Below are 20,471 nucleotides of genomic sequence, written 5' to 3'. Positions count from 1 at the left end.
TTCTCATGGCTAGGAGGAAATGGTCTTTTACTTGTCCACATCTGAGGGACCGAGGGCTGGCTATTGTGCTTAGACGGGATTGATAAGGGTGTCCCCGGCAAACTGCCGGTCTGTGAGGAAGATGCAGGCGGACATGTTAGGTTGCCTTGATCCAAAGGTGGTGCTATCGATGTCGGACAGCGCTCAACACCAGCTGGTGTTACCACCTCCAAAGAAAATGACCAGCCAATCACGCTGGCTGTTGCGGGTAAAGAGGTGGCAGGTCTGCGCCCCAAAACAGGTGTGACTGCTGTCCCCCCAGTCACAGAGGATGAAGAGGCCGCGGATGCACAAGATATGGCAGACGGTGGTTGGCCCAGGCCGGCTAGGCCGCATTGTAGCACACTGAGCTTCCCACTGCAACTTATGCTTCATGTCCATGTGCCGGTTCATGCATGAAGTACTCAAACTATGTATTTTTTGGCCTCTACTTAGCTTTTGCTGACAAATGTTACAGATAACACGAGTTGGGTCATCTTTATCGATCTGAAAAAATGCCCAGGCTATGCAAGGCTTAGCACCCATGCGACCTGAAGAGCCACCACGACTTGTGGTGAGAGGCAGAGTTGTGTTTGAGGATGCAGTTGTTGACGTGCTTCCAGTAATACATCTCTGTCCAGGAAGGCGCAACCTGACCTCGTCGTCACTAGCATCTTCCTCCACCTCCTCTGCTGACCTCATCTCTTGGCTGACTGTGGGTTGACAGTAAGTGGGATCTCCAACCTCATCATCATCACCCTGTGCGTTATCACACCCGTCGTCCTCAGAGCCAACCTGTTCCTGCCCTGACAAAAAACTAAAGTTGTCGCTCCAATCAGGTATTTGAGTCTCATCATCGTCTTCATAGAATCATAGAATGGTAGAGTTGGAAGGGACCTCCTGGGTCATCTGGTCCAACCCCCTGCTCAAAGCAGGATTCACTAGATCATCTCAGACAGATGTCTGTCCAGCCTCTGTTTGAAGACGTCCATTGAAGGGGAACTCACCACCTCTCGTGGCAGTCTGTTCCACTCATTAATCACCCTAACTGTCAAAAAGTTTTTTCTAATATCTAATCTGTGTCTCCTCCCATTTAGTTTCATCCCATTGCTTCTAGTCTTTCCTTGTGCAAATGAGAATAAAGATGATCCTTCTACAATGTGACAGCCCTTGACATATTTGTAGACAGCTATTAAGTCTCCTCTCAGTCTTCTTTTTTGCAAGCTAAACATTCCCAAATCCTGCAACCGTTCCTCATAGGACATGGTTTGCAGACCAGTCACCATTCTGGTCGCTCTTCTCTGAACTTGCTCCAGTTTGTCTATGTCTTTTTTAAAATGTGGTGCCCAAAACTGTACACAGTATTCCAGATGAGGTCTGACCAAAGAGGAGTAAAGACCGATAATGACTTCACGTGATCTAGACTGTATGCTTCTGTTAATACATCCCAGAATTGTATTTGCCTTTTTTGCTGCTGCATCACACTGTTGACTCATGTTCAGTCTATGATCTATTAGTATACCTAAGTCTTTTTCACATGTACTGTTGCTTAGCTCTATTCCTCCCATTCTGTATATGCTTTTTTCATTTTTATTGCCCAGATGTAGTACTTTGCATTTTTCCCTGTTAAAAACCATTCTGTTGGTTGCTGCCCACTGCTCCAGTTTATTTAGGTCTTTTTGAATCCTCTCTCTCTCTTCTCTAGTATTAGCTATCCCTCCTAGCTTTGTGTCATCAGCAAATTTAATCAGTTTACCCTCAATTCCTTCATCTAAATCATTGATAAAGATGTTGAACAATACAGGTCCCAGGACGGAGCCCTGTGTTACCCCACTTGAGACATTCATCCAGCTGGATGTGAAGCCATTTACAACCACCCTTTGAGTCCGATCACTAAGCCAGTTATGAATCCACCTAACAGTTGCCTGGTCCATTGCATACTTGGTCATTTTTTCAATAAGGATGGTGTGAGATACTTTGTCAAATGCTTTGCTGAAGTCAAGATATACTATATCTACAGCATTTCCCTGATCCACCCAGTCAGTGATTCTGTCATAGAAGGAAATTAAGTTAGTCTGACATGACTTGTTAGTTACAAACCCATGCTGACTCTGGTTAATCACTTCATTCTTATCCATGTACTTACATACATGTTGTTTAATAATTTGTTCAAAGATCTTTCCTGGTATAGAAGTCAGACTCACCAGCCTATAGTTCCCTGGGTCCACCTTCTTCCCCTTTTTGAAGATAGGAACAACATTTGCTCTTCTCCAGTCTTCTGGGACTTCTCCTGTTCTCCAAGAATTTTCAAAGATTATGGAGAGTGGTTCTAAAATTTCTTCTACGATCTCCTTCAGTACTCTGGGGTGTAATTCATCTGGACCTGGAGACTTGAACTCATTTATGTTAGCTAAATATTCCCTCACAATCTTTCTGTTTACAGATAACTTGGATTCCTCTATTCCTTTAAAAGGACTGTGAAGATCAGTTGATGTTACATTTTCTTTCTGAGAGAAAACAGATGCAAACTAGGAATTAAAAAGTTCGGCCTTCTCAACATCCTCTCTTACCATTTCTCCATTTTCATCCTGTAAAAATCCTATAGCATCTTTGACTTTTCTTTTACTTTTGACATACCCCCAAAATCCTTTTTTATTGCTTTTGACATCTCTTGCAAGCCTTAATTCATTGTCAGCTTTAGCTAACCTGATACGTGCCCTACAGGATCTGCAGACTGCATTATAATCTTCTTTAGATATGCCTCCCTCTTTCCATTTAATAAACATTTCTTTCTTTCTTTTTAGCATGTGTTTAAGTTCTGTGTTCATCCATCCTGGTTTCCTTAAATGCTTCCCATTCTTCCTACTTTTCGGGATTGTTAACGATTGTGCTTTGAGAATCTCATTTTTAAAAATTTCCCATCCTTCCTGGACATTTTTGTCCTTAAGGACATCCAGCCATTGGATCCCTCCTATTCTCTTTCTGAGTCTCTTAAAATCTGCCTTTCTAAAATCTAACCTTGAAGTCTGAGTCTTCACATGTCTTCCTCCTCTAGTTATCCAAAATTCTATAATAGCATGATCACTGCCTCCTAGGGTCCCAGCCACCTTTACCTCCTCAACCATTTCCTCCCTGTTTATAAGGATTAGATCCAAAGTAGCAGATCCCCTTGTTTTCTCCCCTACCTTTTGGAAGATAAAGTTGTCAGCAAGAGAGGATAAGAATTTGCTTGACCTGTTAGTTTTACTTGAGAGAGATTCCCAACAAATGTCTGGATAGTTGAAATCTCCCATGACCACTACGTCATATTTTTTGGAGAACTTGGTCATTTGATACATAAAGAGTTCATCCATATCTTCAACTTGCCCAGGTGGCCTGTAGTAAATGCCTACAATGGTGTCCTTTCCGTTGTTCTCTCCTTGTATTCTTACCCAAACAGTTTCCACAGAACTCCCAGTCTCTGAAGCTTCAATCTCTGTGCAGATATACGCTTTTCTAACATACAATGCAACACCTCCTCCTCGTTTATCAAGTCTGTTTCTTGCAAATAAGTTGTATCCTTTTAGCCTTTTATTCCAATCATGTGTATCGTCCCACCAAGTTTCAGTGATTCCAATGACATCATATTCCTTTTCCTGCATTAGTAGTTCCAATTCTCCTTCCTCATTGTCTCCACCAACAGGAGTTACAGTTTGGGAATGAGGGTCTACATTATGGTCAGAACCTTCTGCGTCTGGTCCTGAATCCGACTCATAAAGATTCTGGGCATCAGTGCAGATCATTTCCTCTTCTGGGTTCACAGAAGCGCTGGAGTCGACCTCTGATTCCCAGGCTATAGTATGAGTAAACAGCTCTGCAGACTCAACCATCTGTTCTACCTCATACTCAGATGGGCAGCTGGAGATTTGGGAGCTGTGAGGAAGCAAGTGCGATTGGGGTGACACCTTTGAGGACTGGAGTATTTGTGATGTTGAAGTTGATGTGGAGGAGAGCCCACTTAAAGGAGCACTTGATATCCGTTGAAGCACCTGCTGTTTTTGTGCCTCATCTGGAATTTGTAGCGATTGGCGTGGCCGTAAGAAAGGGATCTTATCACATTGTCCGCTAAAAGAAGTAGACATTTTAGTTTGGCTGGAAGATGGTCTTTCTTCTGCAGATGTTACTGTTGCTTTAACACCTACCCCACGGACACAACCTTTTTTCCCCTTCCCAACACGCCTATTCCCCTTTCCACCAGCAGCAGGCCTTTTTCCAGTCATTTTGGTGGTTAACTAATTGACAACTCTGGAGTTGTTTGCACAAAAAAACAATGGATGGGAACCGAGCAGAGCTGAGTGGCCAAACTGTGGTATTAGGCCAAAATTATTGGCTGGGTTAGATGGAGAAAAAAATTATATTCGATTTGCAACCTAATGGAGGTCAGTATAGATGGACTAATAGAACAAGTCCCACACACAGCTAGAAGCCCAAATATTTTTTCAGAGGTAGATGCAGAAAAAAATATATTCAGTTTGCAACCTGATGGAGGTCAGTATAGATGGACTAATAGAGAAAGTCCCACACACTGCTAGAAGGCCAAATATTTTTTCAGAGCTAGATGCAGACAAAAAATTATATTGAATTTGCAACCTGATGGAGGTCAGTATAGGTGGACTAATAGAACAAGTCCCACACACTGCTAGAAGGCCAAATATTTTTTCAGAGCTAGATGCAGAAAAAAATTATATTCAGTTTGCAACCTGATGGAGGTCAGTATAGATGGACTAATAGAACAAGTCCCACACACAGCTAGAAGCCCAAATATTTTTTCAGAGGTAGATGCAGAAAAAAATTATATTCAGTTTGCAACCTGATGGAGGTCTGTATAGATGGATTAATAGAACAAGTCCCACACACAGCTAGAAGCCCAATATTTTTTCAGAGGTAGATGCAGAAAAAAAAATATTTTTAATTTGCAACCTGATGGAGGTCAATATAGATGGATTAATAGAGAAAGTCCCACACACTGCTAGAAGGCCAAATATTTTTTCAGAGCTAGATGCAGAAAAAAATTATATTCAGTTTGCAACCTGATGGAGGTCAGTATAGATGGACTAATAGAACAAGTCCCACACACAGCTAGAAGCCCAAATATTTTTTCAGAGGTAGATGCAGATAAAAATTATTTTTAATTTGCAACCTGATGGAGGTCAGTATAGATGGACTAATAGAGAAAGTCCCACACACTGCTAGAAGGCCAAATATTTTTCAGAGCTAGATGCAGATAAAAATTATTTTTAATTTGCAACCTGATGGAGGTCAGTATAGATGGACTAATAGAGAAAGTCCCACATACTGCTAGAAGGCCAAATATTTTTTCAGAGCTAGATGCAGATAAAAATTATTTTTAATTTGCAACCTGATGGAGGTCAGTATAGATGGACTAATAGAGAAAGTCCCACACACTGCTAGAAGGCCAAATATTTTTTCAGAGCTAGATGCAGAAAAAAATTATATTCAGTTTGCAACCTGATGGAGGTCAGTATAGATGGACTAATAGAACAAGTCCCACACACAGCTAGAAGCCCAAATATTTTTTCAGAGGTAGATGCAGATAAAAATTATTTTTAATTTGCAACCTGATGGAGGTCAGTATAGATGGACTAATAGAGAAAGTCCCACACACTGCTAGAAGGCCAAATATTTTTTCAGAGCTAGATGCAGATAAAAATTATTTTTAATTTGCAACCTGATGGAGGTCAGTATAGATGGACTAATAGAGAAAGTCCCACACACTACTAGAAGGCCAAATATTTTTTCAGAGCTAGATGCAGAAAAAAATTATATTTAGTTTGCAATCTGATGGAGGTCAGTATAGATGGACTAATAGAACAAGTCCCACACACAGCTAGAAGCCCAAATATTTTTTCAGAGGTAGATGCAGATAAAAATTATTTTTAATTTGCAACCTGATGGAGGTCAGTATAGATGGACTAATAGAGAAAGTCCCACACACTGCTAGAAGGCCAAATATTTTTTCAGAGCTAGATGCAGATAAAAATTATTTTTAATTTGCAACCTGATGGAGGTCAGTATAGATGGACTAATAGAGAAAGTCCCACATACTGCTAGAAGGCCAAATATTTTTTCAGAGCTAGATGCAGATAAAAATTATTTTTAATTTGCAACCTGATGGAGGTCAGTATAGATGGACTAATAGAGAAAGTCCCACACACTGCTAGAAGGCCAAATATTTTTTCAGAGCTAGATGCAGAAAAAAATTATATTCAGTTTGCAACCTGATGGAGGTCAGTATAGATGGACTAATAGAACAAGTCCCACACACAGCTAGAAGCCCAAATATTTTTTCAGAGGTAGATGCAGATAAAAATTATTTTTAATTTGCAACCTGATGGAGGTCAGTATAGATGGACTAATAGAGAAAGTCCCACACACTGCTAGAAGGCCAAATATTTTTTCAGAGCTAGATGCAGATAAAAATTATTTTTAATTTGCAACCTGATGGAGGTCAGTATAGATGGACTAATAGAGAAAGTCCCACACACTACTAGAAGGCCAAATATTTTTTCAGAGCTAGATGCAGAAAAAAATTATATTTAGTTTGCAATCTGATGGAGGTCAGTATAGATGGACTAATAGAACAAGTCCCACACACAGCTAGAAGCCCAAATATTTTTTCAGAGGTAGATGCAGATAAAAATTATTTTTAATTTGCAACCTGATGGAGGTCAGTATAGATGGACTAATAGAGAAAGTCCCACACACTGCTAGAAGGCCAAATATTTTTTCAGATCTAGATGCAGATAAAAATTATTTTTAATTTGCAACCTGATGGAGGTCAGTATAGATGGACTAATAGAGAAAGTCCCACACACTGCTAGAAGGCCAAATATTTTTTCAGAGCTAGATGCAGACAAAAAATTATTTTGAATTTGCAGCGTGATGGAGGTCAGTATAGATGGACTAATAAAACAAGTCCCACACACTGCTAGAAGGCCAAATATTTTTTCAGAGCTAGATGCAGAAAAAAATTATATTCAGTTTGCAACCTGATGGAGGTCAGTATAGATGGACTAATAGAACAAGTCCCACACACTGCTAGAAGCCCAATATTGTTTCAGAGCTCGATGCAGAAAAAAATTATATTCAATTTGCAACCTGATGGAGGTCAGTATAGATGGACTAATAGAATGATGCTATGCCCAAAAGATTTTACTTCACTAGGTCCAGTAAAAAAATTGGTATTCTATACACAGGTGGTATATCTTGCAACACAGATAGGCTACTCCACTGACTAACACACTCTGCAATAGGCCAAAAAGGATTAGCTTTGCTAGATTCAGCCAAATGCTGTGAAAAAAACTTGCACAGCACTGGCACAGACCTGCCTGGCAAAAACTGATAGGAACTGATGTAACCTAGTCCTGAAAAGGACTGCAATTACAATTAGTCTTTACTCCCACAATCTATTTAAGAGCACAGACCTGCCTGATAAAAGTCGTAGGAAATGCTGTAACCTAGTCCTTAAAAGGACTGCAATCACAACTATTCCCTACTCCCAAGCTATCTGTAGATTTGTGCGAAAATTGGCTTGAAATTAACAAGGTATAGCGCACACAGCAACAGCGGTGCCGTCTAACACGCAGCTGCAGCAGTGAGAAAATGGTGGCGACGGGGAAAATGGCTTGGTCTTATAGGGCAAGGACATGTGACATACACTGCCAATGACACATGCCCTTGCTTGTGTGAAAAACAACAGTTCGCTCCGTGTGTGCGCTGCTGATAGGCTGACAGACTGCACCTCCCCACTGCAAATGCGGGAAAGAGAAAAAAAAATGGAGATCTTCATTATTCCTGCAGAGATCCATCCCCTGCCTCTCCCCCCACCCCGCTGTACACTCAAACTGCGTATTAACATTAATTTTCATCATTACTGAGAAAAAATCCAGTTATGATTTTGGTGCACGAACAGTTATCGAACATAACCTCGAACAGCCGAATTTTTCTCAAATCGTTCGTGTTCGCCGAACGGCTCGAACACCGCCCAAAACAGCTCGAATTTGAGATTGGCGAACAGTTCGAGTAGAACAACGCTCATCTCTACTCCTGATGACAATTGGCTTCCTTTGAAATTTGTTACTCTATCTTGTTACATAGTCTACAAGTTTATCAAAAACTTCACTTTTGTTCTTAATTAAGTATGTGACTGTGTATCTTGAGTAGTAGTCTATAAAAGTCAACATGTATCTATTGCCTCCTGATGTAGTCACTTTCATGGGTCCACATATGTCAGTATGCACCAAATCAAGTGGTCTTTCGCTTTTCATCTCACTTTCTTTTGGAATAGATATCCTTGTGGCTTTGGATTTTATACAACATTCACATCTTATGGTAATTGAGCCATCTGATATCTTTAAATCTTTTGTCAATTATTTTCTCTGTAGTTCCCTTATACTGTCAGGGTGTCTATGTCCTAGACGTCTATTCCACATGTGAATACAGTTTTTGTGATCATGTGTACATACCTTCATCTGTTTCTTTGGTGTGTCAAAATGATATAATTGTTCATCTGCCTTGACTTTGGTGATCACCTTGTTTCCTGCAATAATTGCACACTCATTGTCTTTGAATTTTACTGTAAGTCCTTTTGCTGTTAAACGTTTCACAGATAATAATCCACCTTCCAATTTTGGAACATACAACACATCCTGTACAAGTATCTTTGAATCTTGTCCGAACTTGTTTGAACAATGTAGCATACCTTGTCCTATACCTTCTGTGGTTATTTTGCTTCCATCTGCAAGATAAATGGCTTCTTTCTTATCTAAATCAAGATCAGTAAAGAAATTCTTGTCACTTGTCATATGACTCGTTGCTCCTGAATCAATAAACCAACCAAGTGATGATTTCTTGTCTGTTACTTTAAATGTGCCATTCCAATTATTCTCACATGAATCGGAAATTGTGTTTTTTACTTTCTGTGTATGCTTTTTATGTTGTAATTTTTGTTGTTCTGCTTTCCATATGGTACAGTCTTTCTTTAAATTACTTTTTTTCTTATATCTGAAGCATTCTCTTGTCTCTTTATTATAGGGTTTTTTAAATTCTGTAGCTTTAAGAGCGTTTTCACTGTCCTTTTCAGTAGAAGAATCATTTCTTTGTTCTTTTCTTCTCTGATATTCATCTATTAGTCTTGTTTTCACAAAATCTAATGTAATGTCAGTTTCTGGTCTCGTCTCAAGGGCATTTATCAAGGCTGTATACGAATCTGGTAAACTGTACAATAATATGGCTGCTACATGACTTTCTTTAATGTCACCAATAGATCTTAGCTGTGATATCACTTCCATCATTGAGAATATGTGCTTCTGCATGTCGTCATTTACACTCAATCTCATACTGTAAAGCTTTCTTAATAAAAATAACTTGTGATTCAAGCTAGGTCTTTCATACAGTTTTCTTAATTCTTCCCACATTCCTATAGCTGTTTCTTCATTTCTTATATGTATTAATTGAGCATCATCCACTAATAAGCTAATGGTGGCTCTCGCTTGTCTATTCTTGTTATCCCATGTCTGATTATCTTGATCTGGTGTTTCTGTAACAATTACTTCTCATAAATCATCCTTAGATAACAACATCTCTACTTTGAATTTCCATAACTGATAATTTTCACTATTCAGTTTAGCTACTGTGAATTTCAGTTCTGTGTTATTCATCATCTTTATATAGTCTTACTTGTTTAGAGAGTTGTACTGAAGATATTCTCCTGTTTTTTCCTGCTGATAGTTCCTGTATGTCCTGCCTGTGTTGAATTCTTTGTAAGTATATCCAGCTCCTGGGATCATGAATTCCTTTGTCACTCTGTATCTGGATTTATTTCCTTCTGTTTACAGAGCTTATCTGTGTGCTCCGTTATCTGGGGTTATAAACAAGGATCCTCTTGTAGTGCAGGCCTGTAGTGTCTGGGCTTTAGTGTCTGGGTTCCAGCCTGGGCCCATAACCTGTCGCAGAGTGCATCTTCTTACCGTCACCACTGTACTTATGAGAGCTTAAATCAGCAAGATATCTTGAGTAAACAGTATTTACTTCATACTGGTTAAACATGAGATACAATTCAGTGTCACACAGTCCGTGTGCTGCTGACATAACACATTCAGGAAATAAAAAACACACAGGAAGTAAAAGCAACCAACAATTGAGAGCTTTCCTCCCCCACATTACAGCAAGAATATAACTTTACACACTATCGCCATCTGCTGTCTGGTTAGTATAAAGTCCTCCTTTCACTTATAATAAGTCCTAATCTGTTGTATATGCCAACAACTAGATCATCCACCACCTCCTCCTTTTCCACATCCGCACCACGATCCTCCTCCTCACTTCGTGGCAATTGTGTCTCGTCATCGTCCACCTCTTGTGACAAATTGCCAGTGTCGACTTCCTCTGGCCGTGGCTGTTCAAATATTTGGGCATCGCTACATGTCATCTCCTCTTCCACCACTTCAAGCGGAGCAGGCGAGGGGCACAAATATTGAAATGGACCAATGAACAGCTCTTCAGAGTGTCCAAGTGTGGGATCAGTTGCTGTCTGACGACACTCGGCATGGTGGGAGGAAGGAGCATCAGGGTGAGGAAGAGTATGCGGTCGAGACTCAGGGCTACTAAAACTTGACCGTGTGGAAGACAGACCGGAGGTGGTGGTGCCCAGGTAACTGGAAGTATTATCTGCTATCCAATTAATAACCTGTTCACACTGATCAGTTCGCAATACTGGTGTTGTAGTGTGGTTCCCTAGTAATTTGGTCAAGAAGTGGGAGCGAGAAGTTGTGGCTGTTGGTTGTGGCACATTTTCACCTTGGCCATGGCCCGTCCTCTACACACACCATCACCAGAACGTCCAGTTCCACGTCCTTTGCCACGCGCCTTGCCCATTGTAAATTAAGTAAAATAGCTTACACTCACACAATCAATGGAAAAAGGGTAATAAAAAGGAGATTAGAACCGTGGAAGAGGAAAACCACAGTTCTATTTCTCTGGCCTACACCAGAATCTTTTAAACAGATATATTTGTGACTGAACAGACAGGGAGACACAATTTTTTTTTTTATGTAAAACAGGCAAAAAGCTTATTAATACAGAGATTTGAACTGTGGAACTGCAAAACCACAGTTCTAATTTACTGGCGTATACCAGACTTTTTTTAATAGATATACAGTACAGACCAAAAGTTTGGACACACCTTCTCATTTAAAGATTTTTCTGTATTTTCATGACTTTGAAAATTGTACATTCACTCTGAAGGCATCAAAACTATGAATTAACACATGTGGAATTATATCCTTAACAAAAAATGTGAAACAACAGAAAATATGTGTTATATTCTAGGTTCTTCAAAGTAGCCACCTTTTGCTTTGATGACTGCTTTGCACACTCTTGGCATTCTCTTGATGAGCTTCAAGAGGTAGTCACCGGAAATGGTTTTCACTTCACAGGTGTGCTTTGTCAGGTTTAATAAGTGGGATTTCTTGCCTTATAAATGGGGTTGGGACCATCAGTTGTGTTGTGCAGAAGTCAAGTGGATACACAGCTGATAGTCCTACTGAATAGTCTGTTAAAATTTGTATTATGGCAAGAAAAAAGCAGCTAAGTAAAGAAAAATGAGTGGCTATCATTACTTTAAGAAATGAAGGTCAGTCAGTCCGAAAAATTGGGCAAACTTTGAAAGTGTCCCCAAGTACAGTTGCAAAAACCTTCAAGCGCTACAAAGAAACTGGCTCACATGAGGACCGCCCAAGGAAAGGAAGACCAAGAGTCACCTCTGCTTCTGAGGATAAGTTTATCCGAGTCACCAGCCTCAGAAATCGCAGGTTAACAGCAGCTCAGATTAGAGACCAGTAGTGTTGAGCCACCCCCGTAGTGTTCGAGTTCGGTTCGGTTCGTCGAACACCCGTCGAACACCGTTAAAACCAATGGCAGGCAAACAAAAACACATAGAAACACATAGAAAACACCTTCAAATGTGTCCAAAAGCTGACAAACTGCTCAGAAGACATAACTAACACATGGAAAAGTGACAAGTACATATAGTCATGCGAAAAGAAAAGAGGTGGAGGAGTAAAAGGAGGGGGAGACACAGATATAGGCATGTCATGCCCTTCTAAAACCCAAAAAGTGAGAAGCCGACTCGGCCAGTCCGTTCCTGCCCGTGCGACCTCCGTGTCGCCGGGTTTGTGCCAGAGCCGCGGTGGACCCTGACGGCCAGCCCCCCTCTCCCAATACTGGTGCCTGTCCGCTGGTGGGTCGAGCGAGCCCCCCTGTGGTGGAGGCAGGTCTAAGCTATTTAATTTAAATTGTCTCTCTAATTTGAATGAATACACTTTAAATCCTTTTACAAGGATCTATTGGAGGGCAAGTCTCATGCCAGCAGCCGCGTAATTCCAGCTCCAGTAATGTCCACTAAAGCTGCTGCAGTTCAAAAGCTTTTATAAGGATCGAGCTCGGCGGTCCACCGCAAGGCGTCCTACCGCCAGTCCCAGCCCCTATGCCTTGGGGTGCCTCCTGATGCTCTTCACTGAGTATCCCGGGGTCCCGAAGCATTTCCTTTGAAAAAATTAAGTGTCCAAACTACAGGTGGTGTAGTTTGCTTAACAGCTGGGATAATCCACTGACTAGCAGACACTGCTACTAGGCACAAAGTATTTCCTGTGCTAGATGCAGTTAAAAATTTGTAATTAGATACTCTCGTTGGATGATGAGAAAGCATTCCACAGAGAACTCTCCTGTTAGGTTTTTTCTATCTTGCTGGTCACATGACCTTTTTTGCCTATTTAATCCTGCTCCGCCCTCCTGGCCTTGCTGGACTTCATTGTACATTTCTACTCTTAAGTTAGCCTGGTGCTTAGTTACCTTTCTCAGTCAGTTTAGCTACGTCTTCGGACCTTTATGTTCTATTTTGTGTGTTTGTCTTTTACTGCCACAATTTCTGCTAGGAGGTGTCCAACTTTATCCCAGTCCCTAGTTCTTGTAGGGATCCCTCCCTTGCATCTATAGGTCTTCGTACAGACTAGTCGAGGACTTTAGCGGGTCTGATCGCAGGATCAGGTTCCCCGTTACATCGTAGGGATCTAGCTTAGTTCTATTGTAGGGACAGATCTCCTTTCTTTCCTTAGTGCTTGTAGCAGATCATAACAGTCTCCTAGAACGCCATATATTATTCTCTTAAAAAGCTTGGGGTAGGGGTCTAGGGGACCCTTTTATAGCCAAAATCACGGCCCTGTATTGCAATACGTCACCTAGGCTGAAGATAAATGGAACTGTAGCACCCCGAGGGCTCGGTTGCTACTGAGGTATTGCACCTCACCCAGAGGTGTGATATCTCACTCTCAGGTAAGGATGGAGTGTGGATCAGGACCCCGACACCTGAATGCATTACACCACATTGCCGTGGGGCATGGCGACCAATAAGCCCCTGAGATGGGCACGACAGTCCCTGTCTGGAGTGGGGGGAGGGAACACTGAGGAAGGGGAACCCTGTAGTGCAGGAGCAGGGAGGAAGCAGTTCCTGGGTGCATTGAGAAGGGAGTATAAAAGGTGGGCACCATCTTAGTTCAGTGCAGAGAAGTCTGAGCAGAAGTGACAGGGAGCAGGGGCTCTGCATGAGCTCTGCTCCGGAAGCGGGCCTAGTAACAGAGACCCAGGCCTGGAAGAGGGAGAAGGAAGGAAGAGGAGCGGAGAAGGCTCCAGGAACGAGGAACGAAGGGATCCCAGGGGTGCGGACGGGCGAGTCGCCACCGCACGCCCGAATCCACCTGCGTGGAGGGGTCAGGCCAAAGGGGGAGACCGGTCCCCGAAACTAGTGGAGGCGGGAAACGACCCTCAGCTAGAAACCGGAGGCTGTGACATTTTATGTGGTGCAGCCCCTCGCTACACCCACTAGGAAGGCACCACATAGGGTTAGGGAAACTGGCGCCAAGTTTACCAAGAGGAGGCCCGAGGCAGCCGGACAGAAGCGTTGGTAAGAAAGGCCAGACAAAGGACACACAAAGGGGGTCCTGTGAAGCGCTCCAAAGTTATCTGGGAGTTGTCTGAGCCCCTCACCTGGTGAGCACAGTATGACGTGGGCAGCCGTTACCTGCAGAAGTGGTCTGGATAATAAAAACTGTGAGTAAAGGCCCTGGACTGCATCACTGACTCTGTGTCGTTACTGTTGCTGCCCTGCACCATCACCCCCATCCTCCGCATACACTGCCCTGAGGCTATACTCCTCCCGTGGGGAGTTATACTACGCTCTGCTGCACCCACAAAACCAGCCTCAGCGGTCTGCCCAACAGCGGCGGTTCACTCTGACCGCAATCCATGAGTGGCGAAGTCGGACATTTAAACATCAAAACCACATAAATAGTTCCGCCACTGGTTTGACCGCCCTGAGCCATGGAACCTGGTCGCCGCCACGGAGACTACAACCACCAGCATCCACCAAAAAGTGTCCGGCTCCGGGTGTCCCAAGGCCCAGGTGGCGCATCAGAACATTTTCATCACCTTTCATAATCACCAATGGGACAAGGCAGGGATGTCCTCTGTCCCCTCTCATATACATCCTAGCGATGGAGCACCTGCTCTCATCAATTCGCCATAACCTCAATATTAGGTGGATTGAGGTGGGAGGCACCGAGTACAAGTGCTCTCTATTTACTGATGATGTCCTAGTATATATCACTCAATCACATATATCCATCCCTGCTGTTATGGCTGAAATAGATCACTTTGTTACATGGTCAAATTTTAAAATCAATGCAGCGAAATCTGAGGCCCTCGATGTCTCCCTCCCCAAATCCATACAGGATTCCATCCAGTCCAACTTTCCCTTTGCCTGGCCCTCACAGGGTATCAAATACTTAGGAATTCCTATTCATAGAGACCTCCATACAGACCATGGTTGGCAAGTTAGAACTGTAAGATTCACTACGTGAACCACTGGTGTTTTGTGGAAAAGCACATGTACACTGTGTTCCAAATTATTATGCAAAAAGTGTTTAGGAGTGATAAGGTAAGAATTTTTTTGTTTGTCAGTTAAACTCATTGATGGTGATGTGTGTCAGGGCTCTTTATATCACTGTAAGCAATTGCAGACACCTGTGCTAATTAGTTTGGCAGGTGTGTCCAATGAAAGGCAAGACTACTTAAGAAGACTGTCCCACATTACTAAGCAGCCTACATTTTCTGCCAAAATGGGAAAGAAAAAGGGTGTGTCGGCTGCTGAGAAGCAACAAATTGTGGAGTGTTTAGGTCAAGGCATGACTACAATCAACATTGTGCGATGATCAGGATGAAGTGTCTTGGCAATCAAGAAGTATGTAGCTGATTCACAGTACACACTTGTGCGTGCTGATAAGGGCAAATTGAGGACTCTTTCCTACAGGCAATTACGTCAGGTTAAAAGAGCAGCGGCAAAAAAGCCTTGTCATAGCAGCAGACAAGTTTTTGAAGCTGCTGGTGCCTCCAACGTCCCCCGAACAACAAGATGCAGGGTCCATCAGAGGTTTGCAGCTGTGCGTAAGCCATCCTGTCGACCTCCTCTATCCACTGCACACAAGCAGAAGCGGCTCCAGTGGGCCAATCAATACATGAAGACTGACTTCAAAACTATTCTGTTCACGGATGAGTGCCGTGCAACGCTCGATGGTCCAGATGGATGGAGTGGAGGATGGCTGGTTGATGGACACCCCACGCAAACACGGCTACAGCGCCAACAAGGAGGAGGTGGAGTAATGTTTTGGGCTGGAATCATGGGGAGAGAGATTGTCGGCCCCTTTAGGATCCCTGAAGAGGTAAAGATGAACTCCATAATGTATGTGGAGTTTCTCAAACAGCACTTCCTGCCATGGTTCAAGAAGAAGAACCGTGTATTCCACAGCAAGATCATTTTCATGCATGATAATGCACCGTCTCATGCTGCACATAACACATCTGCATCTCTGGCTGATATGGGCATAAAAGGGGACAAACTTATGGTGTGACCCCCATGCTCCCCTGACCTCAACCCCATTGAGAACCTCTGGAGCATCATCAAAAGGAGTGTCTATGATGGCGGGAGGCAGTTCACATCTAAGCAACAGCTCTGGGAGGGTATTCTGTAATCATGCAAAACAATTGAAGCAGAAACCATTCAAAACCTGACAAATTCAATGGACGAGAGAGTTCAGAAGCTCCTTTCGAACAAGGGGTCCTATGTGCAAATGTAACATCACCTAGAATAAAGTTTTGAGTTGAAAACTGTTTGATTTCAGTTTCTAATAACCTGCTAATGCTTATAATTTCAAAAATGACCATTTTTTGTTCTTTATTAAAATGAAAAGGTTGATCGAAGAGTGTGGGGGATCTAAGAGTGTGGCAACCCAGTAGTCAGGATTACTTCGAATTCTGAGAATCTGAGGGTCATGTTGCAGGTAGTGCAGCAAGAAGGCACTCATGTGTCTTGCGCATCTAGGAGCCCCAAAATTATTTTCCGGGCTAGATGCAGCTAAAAATTATTATTAATTTTAAATCTGGTGGAGCTTAGTATAGATGGCCTAATAGAATCAGTACTGCACACTGCTACAAAGCCCAAATTATTTTCCAGCCAAGATACAGATAAACATGATTAGTAATTTGAAAGCTTAAAACGGTTGGTGAGGTGATTTTAACAAATCATCATGCTTTTACTCTCCCCAGGATGACACAGGGGTAGAAAAGTCGTTTCAGATCCATGATTTGTTCATCTTTATGAACGTGAGTCTGTCTACATTATCAGTGGAGAGCCGCGTGCGCTTATCTGTCAGCACACCACCAGCAGCGCTGAACACACGTTCAGACAGAACGCTGGCTGCCGGGTATGACAAGATCTCCAAGGCGTAAGTGGCGAGCTACAGCCATTTATCCAGATTGGAAGCCCAAAAAGAGCAAGGGTCCAGTGACACAGTCATGGCTTCAATGTTTACTTGGAGATACTCCTGTACCATCGTCTCTAGGCGTTGACTATGTGTCAGACTTCTTGTCTCCTGTGGCATTGCAAAGGATGGGCTAAAAAAGTGGTGAAATGATTCCGCAAAATTGATGTTACCAGCAGACACTGTGTTTCTGTTACGGTTTGAGTGCTGAACACTCGACGGTCCCACGGTTGGCAAGTTGGAACTGTGAGATTCACTTCGTGCACCACTGGTGTTTTGTGGAAAAGCACATGTAAGATTCTGCAACAGTCTCTGCTCATACTCCTGCATGCGTGCATCCCTTTCTATGGCAGGAATAATTTCTGCAAATTTACTTTTGTACCGGGGATCTAGCAGTGTGGCAACCCAGTAGTCAGGATTATTTCTCATTCTCACAATTCGAGGGTCATGTTGCAGGTAGTGCAGCAAGAAGGCACTCACGTGTCTTGCGCATCCAGGAGCACCAAGTCCCTGTTGTGTTGGTGGCGAGGTAACAATCATGCTTCCTTCCTCTGTCCTCTCCCCCCAACCTCGCACAACAGAAATGTGATCAAGGTCTCCCTCATCTGATGAGTCTTCCATCAGTTCGTCCTCCACTTCTTCCTGGGCTCCTGCACCTTCTTCACTAGTTTGGCTGCTACCATGCGCCCTGGTAAAACCATCTCCCCCACCCTCACATGCCTGCCGCCTTGGTGCTGCCGACCATCTGGACCTTGCAGATGTTAGTGTGTCACCCTGGCCTGGATGCCACAAAATGTAATAAAGCTGTGTCTGAGAGCAAGGGGGAGGTTCTCTAGTAAGGGGAACATTAGCATGCAATGCCTCCTGTCTCAGGCCAGTAGGGGGAGCTGGCTGCCCCTATAAAAGCTGGTACTGGGGGCAGGGTTAGGGAGAACTGGACGACCTGTCTCAGGATTCAGGTCCCAGAGCAGAGAGGGACAGCTGTATTGCACCTAAGAGGAAGTGTGGCAGGAGGAGAGCCACACGCCAGAGACGAAAGGTGAAGAGAGCCTGTCTTGGCAGATCACGGACTTAATTTACCAGACTTTGGTGTCTGAGGCTGGAAGGATTCCACATCCCCCAGCAGATAACCAGTTCGCAGGGGACTGTATATTCCTTGGCCTAAGAAGACTGGAGGCCCTGCCACAACAGAAGGGACCAGCAAAGCCGTACAAGGCTGGGAGCAGAAAGGAACCCACGTCGCAGGCGATACAGGCGAGAATACACGGAAAGCTCGGAAACGTGGGCTGCTACCCTATAATGAGGAGATAGCCAGAAGGAGCACAGAAAGCACGGTAGGCCTACACCCTCACCCTGACCAGGGCCAATTTCCCCGTTGCTCTCAGACATCCAGGTCCCCTCCTAGCTGGGACTGTTTGTGGGTCAATTTACCTGTTCTAGTAAAGACCCTGGACTGCAACCTGTTGTCTGCGTGCTCCTTGCTCCTCCAGCACTATCAGCACTGGGACTCTCACTACCATCACTCCCAACATCCATTATACTGCCCTGGGGCCGCACTCTTCCCGTGGGGAGTCGCACTACCCTAGCTGCACACCTCATCAGCCCCAGCAGTCTGCATGCAGCGGCAGTTCCTAATAACCGCAATCCACGGGTGGTGTAGTCGGACATAATCATCAGCACATAACGGACTACCACTGGCCTGACCACCCTGAGCCACGGAACCGGTTTGCCACTACTACCCCCACCGTTTCCCTATTGCCCGGATCCGAGTGCCCCACGGCCCAGGGGGCGAGTCAGCAGCCCTTCCGCATACAACTCCTCCTCCTCTACTTCCTCCACCTTCTCTTGTGCCACCACCTGACTCCGAATTCTGCTTAACATGTGCTCCAGCATGTAAATCACCAGAATAGTCATGCTGATAATGTCATCGTCAGCACTAAACATCTTCGTCGCCATTTCAAAACTGTGCAGAAGGGTGCATAGGTCCCTGATCTGAGACCACTCCTCCAGCGTGATTTGCCCCACCTCTGGATCTCGTTGGCCCAGGCTATACGTCAGAACGTATTGCACCAGGGCTTGTCGGTGCTGCCACAGTCGCTGCAACATGTGCAGAGTTGAATTCCACCGGGTAGGCACATCGCATTTTAGCCGGTGAAGAGGCAGGCCCAACGACTTCTGTAGAGATGTAAGTCGCTGAGCTGCGGGATGCGAACGGCGGAAGTGAGCACACAGCGACCGTGCCCTCTGCAGAAGGCCATCTAGTCCAGGATAGTGGGCTAAAAATTGCTGGACAACCAGGTTCAACACGTGAGCCATACAAGGCACATGTGTGACATTGCCCCGGCGAAGGGCCTTACCCAGGTTTGCAGCATTGTCGCACACGGCCTTCCCTGGTTTCATGTCCAGTGGAGACAACCATTCATGAAATTGGTTCTCCAGAGCTGACCACAACTCCTCAGCTGTGTGACTCACATTTCCCAGACATTTCAAAGTAAAAACTGCCTGATGACGTTGAGCCATGCTGCCAGCATAGTAAGGAGGTATGCAGGATCCCTTCTGCGCAGTTAGAAAGCTTGTGGCATGACCAGACAGGCTTTGGGTGCAGGTGTAGGACCGAGAGGAGGTTGAGGAGGCAGAAGCAGTGGAGGAAATTTGAGATAAAGAGGATTGACGCACAACTCGTGGGGACGGCAAGACTTGGACAGCAGCCCCTTGTCCTGCTGTCACCATAGTTACCCAGTGCCCAGTCAGCGACATGTAACGCCCCTGTCCATGACTACTCGTCCAAGTGTCTGTGGTGAAATGCACCCTGTCACACAGAGAGTTTCTCAAAGAAGCGGTGATGTTGTGTGCGACATGCTGGTGGAGCGCAGGCACACCTTTCTTTGAGAAGTAGTGCCGACTGGGCATCTGGTACTGGGGCACTGCGACGGACATAAGGTCTCGAAAATCGTCTGTGTCCACCAGGCGGAAAGGAAGCATTTCTGTAGCCAAGAGCTTGCAGATGGTGAAAATCAACCTCTTAGCTTTCTTATGGCTAGGAGGAAATGGTCTTTTACTTGTCCACATCTGAGGGACCGAGGGCTGGCTGTTGTGCTTAGACAGGGTTGAGAAGGGTGTCCCCGGCAAACTGCCGGTCTGTGAGGAAGGTGCAGGCGGACAGGTTAAGTTGCCTTGATCCAAAGGTGGTGCTCTCGATGTCGGACAGCGCTCAACACCAGCTGGTGTTTACACCTCCAAAGAAAATGATGACCTGCCAATCACGCTGGCTGTTGCGGGTAAAGAGGTGGCAGGTCTGCGTCCCAAAACAGGTGTGACTGCTGTCCCCCCAGTCACAGAGGATGAATAGGCTGTGGATGCACAAGATGTGGCAGACGGTGGTTGGCCCGGCCGGCTAGGCCACATTGTAGCACAGTGAGCTTCCCACTGCAACTTATGCTTCATGTCCATGTGCCGGATCATGCATGAAGTACTCAAACTATGTATTTTTTGGCCTCTACTTAGCTTTTGCTGACAAATGTTACA

The sequence above is a fragment of the Phyllobates terribilis genome, unplaced genomic scaffold (assembly GCF_046119375.1).
Source record: "Phyllobates terribilis strain yellow unplaced genomic scaffold, ASM4611937v1 Scaffold_1__5_contigs__length_1240528914, whole genome shotgun sequence".
In the NCBI taxonomy this organism is placed as follows: domain Eukaryota; kingdom Metazoa; phylum Chordata; class Amphibia; order Anura; family Dendrobatidae; genus Phyllobates; species Phyllobates terribilis.
The sequence above is the reverse complement of the archived record's forward strand: the minus strand, read 5'-3'. Positions refer to the sequence as shown.